The sequence below is a fragment of the Lithobates pipiens genome, unplaced genomic scaffold (assembly GCF_037356315.1).
Source record: "Lithobates pipiens isolate NorthernLeopardFrog02 unplaced genomic scaffold, aLitPip1_a1.2 Scaffold_30, whole genome shotgun sequence".
In the NCBI taxonomy this organism is placed as follows: domain Eukaryota; kingdom Metazoa; phylum Chordata; class Amphibia; order Anura; family Ranidae; genus Lithobates; species Lithobates pipiens.
The window spans coordinates 174,322,831-174,335,783 of NW_027507791.1; the positions used below are offsets into that span (position 1 = coordinate 174,322,831).

General features: G+C 44.2%; 1 protein-coding gene across 4 annotated transcripts in view; it reads left to right on the top strand.

Moving 5' to 3' along the window:
- The first annotated feature begins 220 nt into the window (after nucleotides 1-220).
- The window catches only part of LOC143943351 (NACHT, LRR and PYD domains-containing protein 3-like), a 465,848-nt gene continuing 453,115 nt past the window's right edge, over nucleotides 221-12,953 (top strand). For 3 of the 4 annotated variants that reach the window (XM_077465070.1, XM_077465069.1, XM_077465071.1), the window contains exon 1: nucleotides 222-493. The gene's annotated coding sequence lies outside the window, so the exon portion shown is untranslated. Of the gene's footprint in view, nucleotides 494-12,953 lie in introns of all 4 variants that reach the window. The other variant, XM_077465072.1, reaches the window with a different exon arrangement.

Here is a 12,953-nt window from a genome sequence, read left to right on the forward strand (position 1 = left end):
AATAATTATATTCACCTATGATTCAATGTTCTGTAACAATAAAACATGAAAACCTCCAAATAGGTGAATAGACATGATATCTCTAGTTAATCATAAACATTGTAACTGCCTTATTATAAAAAAAGAACAAAGTCTAAAAAAAAATGTATGGCTTACTGTGTTATAGACAAACTTTATTTATTTTTTTTCTACATCTTTGTTTATAACTAGTACCTATTTAGCATACCTCTTAATCATCCTATAGGGAACATTCAGTTTACTGAACTGTCTCGACATTGTATGATATATGTGGATCTGTACAGTATTTTAGCTGATACTTGTACTATTTTCATTGTTTTCATTTATTATTATTTGTTTCATTTTATTTATTTCTCCACCTGAAAGTTGGACCTTGGAATCCAAGTAGAGACTCCTTTATGAAGTGTTTTCTTTCAATAGACTCCAGTTTCTGGATTGAAAATGAAGGTTCTGACTTCTGATATTTAAGAACAAAGTAAGTACTTATTATTTTTGTTATTATTTTAAACATATTTTATTCCATGGAACGTTCAAATTGGCCATAAGCTCCGAATCCCCTTTGGGTGAAAGTGCAAGCTTTTTAGAAAACCTTTTTTGTATCTCTGTACCTTTTATTTCTCTGAAGATTTTGCAGTTTGTTTTATCATGTTCTTAGTGAACCTGATTTTTGAATAGGAGAGTCAGCCTTCATGATAACCACTAAAGTGAACCATGTACTGAGAAATTCTGCAATGTCTGCTTCCCTGAACCTTAAATTGTACAGTACCTTCAACAAGTATTCATACCCCTTGACATTTTCTACATTTTGTCATGTTAGAACTAAAAACGTAAATGTATTTTATTGAGATTTTATGTGATAGACCAACACAAAGTGGCACATAATTGTGAAGTGGAATGAATACAAATAAATATCTGAAAAGTGTGGCATGCATTTGTATTCAGCCTCCTTTACTCTGACTCCCCTAACTAAAATCGAATGAAACCAATTGACTTCAGAAGTCAAATAATTAGTAAATAGAGTCCACCTGTATGTAATTTAATCTCAGTATAAATACAGCTGTTCTGTGAAGCCCTCAGAGGTTTATTTGCGGACCTTAGTGAACAAACAGCATCACGAAGGCCAAGGAACACATCAGAGATAAAGTTGTGGAGAAGTTAAAAGCAGGGTTAGGTTATAAAAAAATATACCAAGCTTTGAACATCTCACGGAGCACTGTTCAATCCATCATCCAAAAATGGAAAGTGTATGGCACAACTGCAATCCTACCAAGATATGGCCATCCACCTTAAATGACAGGCAGGGCAAGGAGACCATTAATCAGAGAAGCAGATTACCATAATAAGTCTGGAGGAGCTGCAGAGATCCACAGCTCAGGTGGGAGAATCTCCAGAAGACAACTATTAGTTGTGCACTCCACAAATCTGGTCTTTATGGAAGAGTGGCAAGAAGAAATCCATAAGAAGTCCAGTTTTCAGTTTTCGAGAAGCCATGTCGGGGACACAATAAACATGTGGATGAAGGTGCTCTGGTCAGATGAGACCAAAATTTAACTTTTTGACCTAAAAGCAAAATAATATGTGTGGCGGAAAACTAACACTCCACATCAACCTGAAGACACCATCCCCACCATGAAACATGGCGGTGGCAGCATCATGTTGTGAGGATGCTTTTCTTCAGCAAGGACAGAAAAGCTGGTCAGAGTTGATGGGAAAATGGATGGATCCAAATACAGGGCAATCTTAGAAGAAAACCTGTAATGCTCCATACACATGGTCGGACATTCCGGCCACAAAATCCATCGGATTTCCTCGTCTTTGATTTCTCAATATGTAAGAAGAATAATAAGAAGAGTGGAGGTTGGGAGATGTATATTTGCACAATTGAAAGTTATTCCACAATATTACAAAAGTTTATCCATAAATTGCACATGGGACATGGTACTCTGCAAATATGACGAGCTGATGTGCATAATTGACAATAATTAAAATTCCATTATTATACATGATGAATGAAATCCATGTATAGGATGGGATGTAAACACATTTGTGGTAAAAAAAAACAGCATTTAAAAGCTTTACGCGTTTCGTGGATAAAGTTCCACTTCTTCAGACGCAAATGCAGAATGCATAGCTACAAAAAATATGAAATATATTCCAAATCACTTAAATCAATAAAATGAGGATAAGGGGGAGGAAAAAGAGCCAGACACCTTAAAAATTACTTACATATCAGCTCTGCAATAGGTCATGAAATGCTGAGAACTGGAAGTTGAGGAAGGCTGGAAAATGTCCCAGTCAGGAGCTGAGGGGACATGAACCCATGGGCAGCCAAGGCGGACAACTCCACACTCTGGGGGGAAGAAAGGATAAATGAAGGATGTCCATAGTGAACTACATGATGGTGCCTGGGAGCAGCACCAATATCTAAATTAATGGAAAATTGTGTAGTCAGTGAAGTGTGACTTGCAATGGGGTATACAGCCTATGTACTAGTGAGGTGAATGTGAAGGAAAGAGGTGAGGGAAAGCAGAAGAAATTGTGTTAGAAAACCACCAGAGAACCGCATACCAAAAAAGACAAAAAGCGATACAGTGAAAATATCCTGGGATCGCGACAGACCTAACCTGTCCATAGAATCAGGAACTACCTAAGGTGACCATGGGACAAAAAGAACTCAGATGGAAGAGAGAGACCAAGGGACAGAAAGAACCCAGAGAGAAGTGAAAAGGCATGTGTGTTCCGAAGGGTGTGCAGCATGAAATGGGAATCCATTGCTTCCCACATGACTACAATGTATATCCACCCTCGCCACAATGCATGATGCCCCCAATGTCACGTTGGGCATGTTGGGGTAGGGCATTCTCACCAGGACCGCTGACGCAGAAGCCACCAGCGCCTGGGGGGTACCCAACGTACGCTGAAAATGCAATCAACACAGCCCGAGGTGATGCCATGCACTCGGCACGGGGCGTGACGCTGATGCACCCAGGGAGGCCCACCCAGTCCCCCAGTGATGGACAGGGAGGAGAGGAGAGGCCCTGAGTATGCATCTCAGCTCCCGGACCAGGAACAGCCAAACAAGCATCTCAAACATTTCAGTTGGAAGGTGCAATTACAGCCTTTTTACTCAAAATAATGTGATTTGTTAATTCAGGCATGTGCTTTATTGATGTCGATATTTTACTGAATATGAAATTTCAAATTTAATGATAGATCCACTTTAAAGCGCACCTGTGCCCAGGTTATGGACATTAAAGTGGAGTTTCACCCAAAAGTGGACCTTTTGCTTATATGCTTCCTCCTCCCCTCCAGTGTCACATTTGGCACCTTTCAAGGGGGAGGGGGGAACGGGGACCCATTTATGACAAGTCATAAAAGTGGCCTGGCTTCTGCTCATCATCCAGGATAATGTCGTCCTCCTCGTTCTCCTCTCCCCATCTACGCACAACAACAGGGATCCCAGAAAGGTTTAAAGCATGCTCTTCTTGCTCCTCCTCATCCGCCCCGCACCATCCTCCTCTGACTCCTCTTTAGACTCCTGTTGTTGACTTGTCTCAGATAGAGTAGCCCCCTCTGGGAATTCATCCAGCATTGCGACTTCCTCATCTTCCCGCTCCTGCTCCTCCACGGCTTGATCAATGACACGACGCAATGCATGCTCCATAAAGAAGGCATAAGGTACCATGTCACTGATGGCGCCATGGCTGCGACTGACCAGTTTGGTGATCTCATCAAATGGCCGCAGAAGTCTGCATGCGTTGCGCATGAGCAGCCACTGGTGCGGTGAAATAAACCCCAGCTCCCCAGAACCGTTTCTGCCGCAGAGTTTGTACAGGTAGACGTTAAGTGCATGTTTCTGCTGGAGCAGCCTATCAAGCATATAGAAGGTTGAGTTCCATCGCGTCAGGCAATCGCAAATAAGACATCTGACCGGCAGATTGTGTCACTGCTGAATGTCAGCAAGGCAAGCCATGACCGTGTAAGATCTTCTGAAATGGGCCAGGATTTTCCTTGCCTGCCGCAAGATGTCCTGGACCCCAGGGTATTTGACAACGAATCGCTGCACGACCAAGTTTAAGACGTGTGCCATGCATGGCACGTGTGTAATTTTGCCCTGTTTCAATGCGCTAAGCAGATTGGCATCGTTGTCACACACCACTTTACCAACTGTCAAAATTGAGCGGTGTTAGCCACTGATCTGCCTGTGAACGCAAAGCTGAAAGGAGTGCAAGGCCAGTGTGGCTTTTGGTTTCCAGGCACAACAGACGCAGCACAGCATGGCAACGTCTCACCTGGCATGTCGAATAGGTTCTGGGGAGCTTGGGTGGCACAGCGGAAGAGATGCTAGCAGTGGAAAAGGAGGAGTCAGCCGAGGACGAGAGGGTGGAGGATGGAGTAGGAGGAGGAGAAGAGCCAGGCCTGCATGCAATCTGTGGTGGTAAAACCAAATCTACACGGGTGCCACGGGTTACATGCTTGACAGCCGTCAGAAGGTTCACCCAGTGGGCAGTAAAAGTGATATACCTTCCCTGCCTGTGTTTGCTAGACCACGTGTCTATGGTTAGATGTACATTCACTTGCCGCTGAACATGGCAATATAGCTCTGGGATGCCCTTCTGTGAGAAATACTTCCTTCCTGGGACCTTCCATTGTGGTGTTCCAATGGCCACAAATTTTCAAAAGGCATCCGAGTCTGCCAGTTCATATGGTAGTAGTTGGCGGGCTATCAGTTCTGACAAGCCAGCCGTCAACCGTTGGGCAAGAGGGTTATCCGGCATCATCATTTTTTTACGCTCAAACATTTGGCCCACTGAAGCCTGCCTTTTTGCAGAAAAAGTGAGGATGGCATGATGGAAGGTGGAGTGGAGGACAATTGCGAGGAGAAGTAGAAGACGAGGATGGATGGTAAGAGCCTGGAGTGTGGCTTTGTGGGTTCCGTTGCTCCCACTGGGCTCGGTGATGGCAGCTCATGTGCCTTCTTAAGGCGGTCGTCCCTAGGTGAGTGTTGGGCTTACCGCGACTTATGCGTTGACTGCAAAGATTGCAGATGGCAACACTATTGTCAGCAGCGGACACGTTAAAAAAAAGCCCACAGTGCGGAGCCATGTGCCGGCATCCTGGGAGCACCAGATGTGACCGTACGTGGTTGATGCCTCGCTCCTGATACATTCGCAGTCTGCTTTGTCCCTCCTGTGCAATGTAAGTTCTTCCTGCTTCTTCTCCCTATCTGCTGGTCCATATCTCCCTCTGAACTCCCCTCCTCTTCCTCTCTTGTGGGCACCCACGTGACATCACTAGACACGTCATCATCAACGTCACCTTCCCCACCGCTATAAGTAGAGATCTCGGAGTAGGCAGCAACACCGGGGACCAACCTCATCCTTGGGCTGATCTGGGTACTGTCGTCAGACTGCGGAGTGGCGGTTGTTGCTAGTCTACCTCCTCTTCCTGATCCAATGCCAAGAGTGGCTGCGCATCGGAAATGTCTTGCTATGGATCGAAAAATATTTCCTGTGACTCAAGCGGAAGGTATATGGTGGTAGTGTCTTTGGGGGTGCACATTGCAGAGAGTGAAGAAGAGGGTGCAGATCGAGAGGATGAGGAGGATGCAGAAGAGTAAGGCTGAGTGTGCCACTCAAACAAGTCTGGTGCGTCCTTTGACGTAATCGCACGCACCTTCTGCAATTTGCCACTTTGGCTCAAGCCTGTTGCTCCTGCCCTACCCCTACCACCCCTGCGGAAGGGCCTGACTCTTCCTCTGCCTGTCATTTTTTAAATGACCCTGTGACAAAAGTCTCTAGAGAAGTGCAGTATGTATGTGGAAGAAGGTATATAACACCCCACTTCATCACTTCTATCACACCAGTTAGAATACTTTTTTTTTATTGCGTTTGTCACTCTTTGTAATATCGCTGCAGAACCGCTCAGCAGTCACAATGCTGCACAGTGGAAGTGCACTATAATATGCTTTCTATATGTGCAAGTATTTTATACGTGTATTACACACCTATATACTGCACACCAAATAATACACCTATACCAGTCCTTACAAGGACCTTTGTGGACCTAGTAGCTAGTGATTTGCAGACTGTACCTCAGTCCCTACACTAATAAAAGACTGCTGCAGAAACCAGCAGTAATCTGCAGCAAAGCCCTGCACCAGCACCCTATATATTGTACACCTATACCAGTCCTTGCAAGGATCTTTTTAGACCTAGTAGCTAGTGATTTGCAGACTGTACCTCAGTTCCTACAGTGATAAAAGACTGCTGCAGAATAGGGCAGCAGTCAGCAGCAGTGCACCAGCACCCTATATATTGTACACCTATACCAGTTCTCACAAGGACCTTTGTGGACCTAGTAGCTAGTGATTTGCAGACTGTCCCTTAGTCCCTACACTGATAAAGGACTGCTGCAGAATAGGTCAGTAATCTGCAGCACAGCCCTGCACCAGCACCCTATATATTGTACACCTACACCAGTCCTTACAAGGACCTTTGTGGACCTAGTAGCTAGTGATTTGCAGACTGTGCCTCAATCCCTACACTGATAAAAGACTGCTGCAGAAACCAGCAGTAATCTGCAGCACAGCCCTGCACCAACACCCTATATATTGTACACCTATGCCAGTCTTTACAAGGACCTTTTTGGACCTAGTAGCTAGTGATTTGCAGACTGTCCCTCAGTCTCTACACTGATAAAGGACTGCTGCAGAATAGGGCAGTAATCTGCAGCACAGCCCTGCACCAGCACCCTATAGATTGTACACCTATACCAGTCCTTACAAGAACCTTTGTGGACCTAGTAGCTTGTGATTTGCAGACTGTACCTCAGTCCCTACACTGATAAAAGACTGCTGCAGAATAGGATAGCAGTCAAGTATAATATTCTTTCTATATTTGGAAGAAAGTATCAGCAATCACCAGCACAGCAGTGCACCAAAACCCTATATACTGTACACCTATACCAGTCCTTAAAAGGACCTTTTTGGACCTAATAGTAATAGCTAGCTAGTGATTAAACTGACTGTCCCTGCTGCACACAGCGTCCTGTCCCTCCCTACACTGACAAAAGACAGGCTGCTGCAATCACCAGCACAGTAGTGCACTGAACCCTATATACTGTACTACACCTATACCATTCCTTAAAAGGACTTTTGTGGACCTAACAGCTAGCGATTTGTGTCACTACAGTCTCTCCCTGCTGCACACAGCAACCTCTCCCTACAATGACATAAGACAGAATGTAAAATAGGCGCCAGATCAGGTCTATTTATAAGGTAGAAGGAATGTCCAATTGTCCATGTGCTGAAATGTCTCAATTGGCTGTCCTGTACACCATGATGGATGTGTCATCATGGGTCAAAGTTCTTTCACACTGTAAACACATATGTCCGCCGGGCGAACAGCGGCAATAGTCTGCCAATCGGGCGAATCGGCGAACACGCCAAATTCGCCACAAAACGACCGCCATGCGAACAGTTCGGCCATCCCTAGTTATGAGGAAAGGTTGTGAGCACTGAACTTATTCTCTCTGGAGAAGAGGTGCTTGAGAGGGGATATGATTTAAATTTACAAATACCATACTGGTGGTGACCCCACAATAGGGATAAAACTTTTCCGTGGAAGGGAGTTTATTAGGACACATTGCCACTCATTAAAATTAGAATAAAAGAGGTTTAACCTTAAACTACGTGGGGTTCTTTACTGTAAAAGCGACAAGGATGTGGAATTCCCTTCCATAGGAGGTGGTTTCAGCGAGGAGCATTCAAGACACTGTAAAGCCTCTTACACACGATCGGACTTCCATCAGACTTTTTCAGTGGATTTTTGTCGAAGGGGCGTTGGCTGTGAACTTGTTCTGCATACACACGGCAGAACAGTTTCAGTCAACTTTCACCAAACCACGTGGTTTTTCAGCTCTTTACCGCCACCCTTTGGGCAACTTCTGCTATTGTTGGCTGATATTTAGCATTGGTTTTAAGCATGCGTGTTTGTACTTTGGACTTTAGACGGATGGACTTGTGTACACACAATTGGATTATCCCCCATCGTACATTTGTTGTTGAAAAGTTTGAGAGCATGCACAACAAACATTTGTCCGTTGAAAAACCAACAATTGTCCGATAAAACAGGTCCGTTGGACCGTTGTTGTTGAAAAGTCCGATCGTCTGTATGGGCCTTTAGATAAGCACCTGAACGACCACAACATACAGGGATATACAATGTAATACTGACATATAATCACACACATAGGTTGGACTTGTGTCTTTTTTTCAACCTCATGTACTATGTAACTATAGGACTTCAGGTCCTGTAATTGGTGAGTCTAAAACCTCATACACACGTTCGGACTTTAACCACTTCCATACCAGGCACTTAGACACCTTACTGCCAAAGCCAATTTTCAGCTTTCAGCAATTTGAATAACAATTGCGCGGCCATACAACACTGTACTCAAACACATTTTTTATAATTTTGTTCCCCCAAACAGAGCTTTCTTTTGGTGGGATTTGATTACCTCTGCAATTTTAATTTTTTTGCGCAACAAATAAAAAAAAATTAAACTTTTGAAAAAAACCACGTTTTTCTTTGTTTCTGTTAACATTTCTTGTAAATAAGTATGTTTTCTTCTTCAATGACGGACACTGATATGGTTGCACTGATGGGCAGTTGGGTACTCATGAGGTGGCACTGATGGGCACTGATAGGCGGTACTGATGGGCACTGATAGTTGGCACTGATAGGCACTGATGGGGGTACTGGTATGCAGCACTGATGGGCACTCATAGGTGGCGCTGGGCCCTCATAGGCAGCACTGATGGGCACTCATAAGCGCCACTGATGGGTACTTATGGGTGGCACTCAAAGGCGGCACTGCTGGAGACTAATAGGTGGCACTGATGACACTGATGGGTGGAATTGCTGGGCATCACTGATTTTATTTGGTACATGATGGTGCCAGTCAGTGCCCATTTGTGGGCACTGATTGGCACAGATTGGGCTATCATTTGCACATGTGGATGGCCATGGGGTACATACCTGGCCATCCACATGTTGCACACTTCCCTGGTTCTCCTGTGGGCTTCCCTGGTGTTCTAGTGTGGGCATCAAACAATCAGCGCAGACCTCCCCTGTCAGGAGAGCCGCCGATCAGCTCTCCTCTACTTACCTCTGTCAGACGCAATTGAGGAAAAGCTGATAGATTTTTCCTGTTTACATCTTTACCAAGATCAGTGTAGCGATGTGTCAGACTGACACGCCACACCACCGATCGCTGAGATGTGCGCGTTGGCTGTTATCCTGAAGGACGTCATATGATGCCCAGTCAGGATAACAGAACCCGCCTGAAAAGCGCTGCTGTAGCGGACGGTTTTAACCCTTTTTTGGCCACTAGCGGGGGTTAAAACGGCCCCACTAGCGGCCGCATAGCGCGGCTAAAACAATGGTAAAACACCGCTAAATATAGTGCCGCTTTATCGCCAGGGCCCGCAACGCCTCAGTGTGAAAGTAGCCTAAGTCTAATTGAACAAGCTGACGTTAGAAGCTAATTGGCTACCATGCACAGGTGCATTTGATTTTGCACTCACCAGTATTAGTAAATCAACCCCTTGGTGTCAGCCATGTCTAGCGCATTTCTGGTGCATTACAGAGCACACAGCTCCCTCCTCATCTTCTTCTCCGTCAGCATTTCCATAACTACTCTGCACTGCACAGCAAAGAGCACAGGAATGTATCAGCTCATAAGATTTATGACAAAGTAAACAGACATTTTTGCACATGTAAAACAGATCTAATGAAGCACTTTCAATGGTATATTTAAGTAAATAAGAGAAATGAATTGTTCGGTTTTACAGACATTGTACATTTAGTTTCAAAGCCTTTAGAAGCCAGGGAAATCCTTCCCTGGGTGCAATCAGAATGACATTGCTCCGTAGAAGGATTCTGTGTAAGGCCTCTTTCACAAGAACGATCCGTTCAGGTCCGCCTGTCAGTTTTTTTTTAGACCTCTGAGTCTGAGTTTTTAGATCTCTATGGAGCGTCGGATATCAGCGGCGACACGTCCTCTGACATCCGACTCGCTCCAATCAGAAAAAGTGTGACGGAGGAAAAACCTACTTTTCCATCCATCTGCAGATCGGACCAGGTGACAAGGGACTCTGTGGTCCTTCCTCATCCGATCCAACATAGGGGAGAGCGGCGCTCTGACAGGTCCGTCCCTGCACAGAGAAAGACCTGTCATCTTCCTGCTCAGCGGGGATTGATGGAGCAATGCCCGCTGAGCAAGCGAATATTCACGGGGCGGATCATCACGGATCCGTCCTGTGTGAAAGGACCCTAAGGCTGGATTCACACCTATGCATTTTTAGTGCTTTTTGCATTTTGCAGATTTGCACTACAGAACGTGTTCCATAGGAAACCATGATTGATGGACTGTAGTGCAAATCTGCAAATGCAAAAAGCAATAAAAATGCATAGGTTGGCCACACATTGTACATATTTCTAATTCAATTTCCTTTAGATTTGCCTTTAACTATGTAGTGTACCTACCTAATTGCATACAAATTGAAAGTGTTTAGGTTTGACCTATATTATATGGTTTCAGAAAAATCTAAAGCAAAATTGTTCAAGAAAATTGTATATTATATGGTTAGCTTAAGCTCCAGGATTTGCTATCTTAGGGAAAAAGTTGCTCAGGGTGCGGCTGGTAGGACTGGATATTTATCTAAATCCCTATCTGCTGTCTTGACTCACTCTACAATCTTTATTGCTATAATCAGATAAGTGGAATTGAAACTTCATCAGGCACACCACACAAGTTGTTCCTGCAGACCTCTGATCAGGGCTGTAATTATCAGGTATATGTTCTGGGAAACATTTACAGAAGGAGTGAAAGTGTCTGAAAACAATGATAGGATATCATACAGCTCATAGGGCTGTGTTGTATTTTTTTAAGGAGTTGCCACCACCACTTATAAAAGGATATCTGCCCATGGTTTACTGTTAGGGCTCATGCACGTGACCACAAAAATAATATTCTGTGTTTTCCTCTCTTTTTTTGGAGGATTTGAGCTTTGGGCCTGTGTACACAGCTGTATAAAGATCAGTAAACATGCTCTGTGTTCAAACCTGTAATTTCAAAATACAAAAATCTGCATCCATGGATGTATATAATGTAATGTATGCATGTAAATGTTTGTGCAAATATTTACATATATACAGCACAAATGTGCTAGTAACAAATAATGCTGGGAAACAATAGCCACCTGCATTCTAGCAATGAAGGGCAATAGGTGGCAGGAGCTGCGTCCCAGCAACGAGGGATTCTACATGCAATTGCCATCTGAATACTAGCAAGGAAGAGTGTTACATGGCAATAGCCACCTGAGTCCTACCAAATAAAAGACTCTGGACAGCAATAGCTGCCTGTGTTTTAGCAACAAAGGATGCTAGACAGTAATAGCCACCTGTACCCTAGCAATGGAGGACCCTAGGCAGCAATAGCCACCTTCAGCCTAACAATAAAGGGCCCTAGGCAGAAATAGCTGTCTATATCCTAGCAATGAAGGAGACTAGGCAACCATGGCTATTCTGACTCCAATTTTGTAATGGTAACTATCCCTTCCTGAGACCTCGATTCCTGGCCTGAATATAGGAGACAATTTTTAGTCATTAGGTAGGGTGTATGTGTAATTGATTTGTAGCAATCAACTTTAAAGATTATATCACGTCACATTTACTGTTGCACTCCAATTTAAATAATTTTTTTTTTGTTTTTTTTTTATATCAAAGTGTACATGCTGGGCCTTAGGGGACTGTTTAGGACACGTCTGCAGTTTACAGCTTGGTTTGGTTGGGGGGGGCACACAGGTGGAACTATTTTTTTTTTTACAGACATCCGCTCCCACCAGCACTCAGATCACCTAGGTGGGAAGTGGAAGTTCTTCTCTACCCCCTCCCTGCAGTCTTCATATCACAAGTCCCAGAAGACTGCGGGGCCATTCACAAGGTGCAGCGTAGCTCAAATATGAGCAGCTGTAAACAGCCACCAGTTACTATGCCAACACTGGGAATCCAAAGTCTAATGAGGAACTAGCCCAGGTAAAGACAGAGCGGTATCCCTGGATAGGTAAATGTCCTTTTATTAAGTCAGAAGATATAGGTTTTGTAGCTGCTGACTTTTAATAGCCACCACCCAAACACCCCCCCCCCCGAGTGAAAAACCTCTTTAAGGTATTGTGCCCAAAATGGGGGGGGGGGGGGGTTGGTCTGAATTATTTTGGGGGAAGAAGCAAGGACACAATAAACAGTTCTCAGGGGACCATAAATAGAAATTCTCTTTGGAAAAAAAAACTCTAGATAATCAAATTCATCTTCAGATAGGATCACAATACCAAAACTACGGCTTGTTGTGATGCGGAAGCTGCATAAGTCAGATGAAAGCTTTTAACTTTCAGGAAGGCTTGTCCCTGTCTGTTTGGAAGTATTTGTAATTGTACTAAGAACAGCCAAAAATTAAATATAGGAGACATTTACTGCAGACAGTCTTCGTCAGATGGCTGAACTCACTAAACACTTGGCATCCATGAAAATCTTTGTGTATCGAGAATGTTGAGGCAATACAACAGGATGTGGAAGACTTGATATTCAAACATTTAAGGTGGTCAAAATAAGCATTGGCTTTTCTAGCCCTAATGTGTGTCTTGAAGAGAGGATAAACAGAGAAAAGTAAATTACTTCGTAAGAAAAGGGGAGGAAATGCAGAAATATACATGCAATACCAACAATTGTCACAACATACCCAAAAATAATTATGATATGGTTCTGGAGGGGAATGGGCCGCTTAATCGTCAGCCCCCCCCCCCCCCCCCCTTCCTGGCCTGCCAGCCAGCTTGCACGGATAAGGGTCTGGTATGAATTTGGGGAGGGGACCCT